This window comes from Chrysochloris asiatica, unplaced genomic scaffold (genome assembly GCF_000296735.1).
Source record: "Chrysochloris asiatica unplaced genomic scaffold, ChrAsi1.0 scaffold00027, whole genome shotgun sequence".
NCBI lineage: Eukaryota > Metazoa > Chordata > Mammalia > Afrosoricida > Chrysochloridae > Chrysochloris > Chrysochloris asiatica.
The window spans coordinates 14,618,853-14,622,061 of record NW_006408545.1 but is presented as its reverse complement, the minus strand read 5'-3'; the positions used below and the strand labels follow the sequence as shown (position 1 = coordinate 14,622,061).

Sequence of the window (3,209 nt, the reverse complement as noted above, 5' to 3'; positions counted from 1 at the left end):
TCTCTGCTAACTACATCATTTTTGATGTAATCTCCTGCTTTTCAATACACCTTGTCCATCTGTCAATAAGCTTTCATATTCCCTTACTAAAACATGTTTTGGCCTGAGCAGTGAGCCATTAATGCACTGTTGCCTTCACTTCTTCATCAGAAGGGCTGCTTTCAGGGGACCAAACAGGTGAGTCCTGGTGTGGTGCTGTGGATTAATGCACCAGACTGTAAAGCCATTTGAACTGCAAGGTCAGTGGTTCAAGTTCACCAGCTGCTCCTCGGAAACCCTATACAGTGTCGCTATGGGTTGGAACCAATTTGATGACACTTCACAACAACAAACAGGTAAAAGTCTGATGGAGCAAGATCAAGACTCTAGAGAGGATACTTTATCAACTCAAAATGAAGTTTTTGCAGAGTCCATAGTGTGGGCAGAGGTGTGTGGATGTGCACTGTCATGCAAGATGACAATGCCCTTGGATAGCAGTCCTCTGAGTGTAATCCAAAGTTTAGGCTTCAACTCTTCAGTGAGCATTTCACTTTAATGAGCACTGTTGATTGTTGAACTTTTTCCTGATAGTGTTCAAATACTAACTCTTGATAATCCCAGAAAACTGTAAGCATCAATCTAGCAGTTGATGGTTGACTTTTGAACTTTCTGTTGGTTGGTGATAGAGGATGTTTCCATTCCACACTCTGCTGTTTACTCTTTGGCTTGTAGTGATGAATCCATGTCTTGTCACCAATAATAATATTTTTTAAGAAAAATCTTACCTTCCTTTGAGTATTGGTCCAAATTTTATTTGCAGATATCCAAAAGCTTCTGTTTATGCTCTTTCATGTGCTGTTTTGGTACCCACCTCTCACAAACTTTTCAAAACCCAACTCTGTCATGGATTATTTCATAGGCAGAGCCATGGCTATTTGCAAATGATTTGCCATATCATTCACTGTCACTTGTCTATTCAACAAAATCATTTCACATGCATGCTCAATGTTGTTATGAGCTGTGGATGTTAATGGTTGTCTTAATATAACTGGAGTGCAGATAATTTTTTGTTTTGTTTTGTTTTGAAATTTAGAAATAAATTTTATTTAAGATCTGAAATACAATTCCTAAAATATCAACTTTTCAGAAAACCACAGCTATACAATGCATTGCCTCTATCATGTTAGAATGTGTGTTAGACTCAAATACAAAAACCATGAAAAAATTCACCATCCTTCAACTTCAGCAAAGATAGATTGCCTAAGGAACAACATAGATGACTTGCAGAGGATGGGCTGTTTTACTTAAAGCACCATTAAAAAAAGAGAGAGAGAACACAAATATTTGGGCTTTCAGGTATATACATTAAGTTGAACCTTTGGCACTAGGTCTCAGGGCATTTTGTAGCATTAACACATATTAGAAAATTGTGTAGTGTCAAAGGGATAGAGCCACCAGCATTCAAGCAATGTTGTCAACTAGGCAAGAATTGTTCTACTGAATGTTTCTTCTTTGTCTAATTACTGTGTACACTGGTAGCAACTTTGAAATGTGAAAGGGAGCTTACACTCTCCTTTTATTTTCTGTTTGAAGCAAACAGAAAACAAAACTTAAATATAAGCCCTGTGATACTATTAACAATTTTAGAGAACATCAGTTATATAAGAAAAAGACTAAGAACAAAAAGAAAAGTGTTTACAGTTACTCAGAGGTTAACAGTGAGCGGTAGTAGACCCTCGTAGGGTATTGCAACGGTACTCAGCTGAAGCCACTTTGTAATTGCTGGCAATAAACAGGGCTTCAGAAATCTTTGCCAGATGTGTTAGAAAATCATGCAAATAGCCTAACAATAATGTAAGACTCTTCTCATCAAGGGGCATATAGGCCAACATTGCTCCGATTCTCACAAATAATCTCAGTAGGTGTGGCGCTCCATAAACTTAGGCCATCGGCACATCAGGGTGGGCCATGAGGATTTTGGCATACTGGGGCCTCTCGAATTTGTAGAGCAGCTGAGTGCCCAACATCACATTGGAGTATTCTTTTATCCCTGCCACAACTTCATTAACAGCGTATTCCTTATTGTCGACATTTCCTTGTGATCTCTACAATTTGTGTATCCTTCCAGAATGGGATCGACATTTTTCTTAGCTGGGAACTGAAACAACGGCTTCTGCCTAGTAACCAAGTCCCAGTCCTCAACGAGCCAGGGTTTTAATTCTTCAGGAATCTTCACCTTAACCTCCACTCTATTCTTAAATGCCTCCTCACTTTCAATGGTAGGATCAGCCCCGGCCGTTTTCTTCAGAGGTGGCTGAGGTGCTTCACTGGTACTTCCACCATTTCCATTTCCAGGACTCTTCTCTTTGTTGTTTCTTATCTTTCTCACAGATTCTGAAGGGGGTTTCTGGCAGAGTGACACCCCCCCATCTGCCTGGAAGAGCTGGCTCCAGATTCTTCTGCTGAAGACCATCTGTCTTCTTTCCAGAGGAGGCTCCTCTCATCTTACTTCTCTGCATGTTGCTTCTAGTTGGTTTTTTGAAGTTGTCTTCTTCTGCAGATTGCTGTCCACGAGTTTGAGAACCCTGCTTTCTGGAACTCATTCAACCCTGGTTTTATTCCAACCCATAATCTTCGTCCTTCTTCCCCTTCCAAGAACTCCTAGGGTTTTCTCAGATGGAATCTTAAAAGGTTTTCAGGGATAGTCTGAAAGGATGAACTAGGTATCCAAGATTCTGAAATGAGGGATGGTTCTGTAATCAGGATCAGATTTTCTGATCCTTAATCTACAAATTTAGCTTTTCTGACAGTGACCTGAAATGAGAATCAAGCTCTTCTTAGCAGCCAATATGTGATCACCACCGTTCCTCCAATCACTAATGAGTGCAGATGATTTTTGACTCACCCTTGTATAGTTCTTAGTTCTGTTCCCTGAGAGGGTCTAAAGGCAGTAACATCCCAGTAGCAATGAATAGACGACAAATCTTCATTTCTAAATACCATTCAAGAAACAAGATTCTTGAAGAACTAGCAAATTCTAAGACTGGGCTAAGAAAAATACAAAATGAACCTGGAATATTTTGTTGCTTCACAAAGTAATGAAATACTTTTTAAAAAGAAAATTTGGGCATAAGAAAAGATTGGGATATGAGAAAAGGGCTCAGAAGCCAACTTGAAAGAGCTTGAAGCGGCCAAAACTGAAAAAAAAATCAAGTAATAAAATCAATAAC

General features: G+C 39.3%; 1 pseudogene; it reads right to left on the bottom strand.

The window, feature by feature from the left end:
• Positions 1-1,691: 1,691 nt before the first annotated feature.
• LOC102838162 lies at positions 1,692-2,582 on the bottom strand (annotated as a pseudogene).
• Positions 2,583-3,209: the final 627 nt, after the last annotated feature.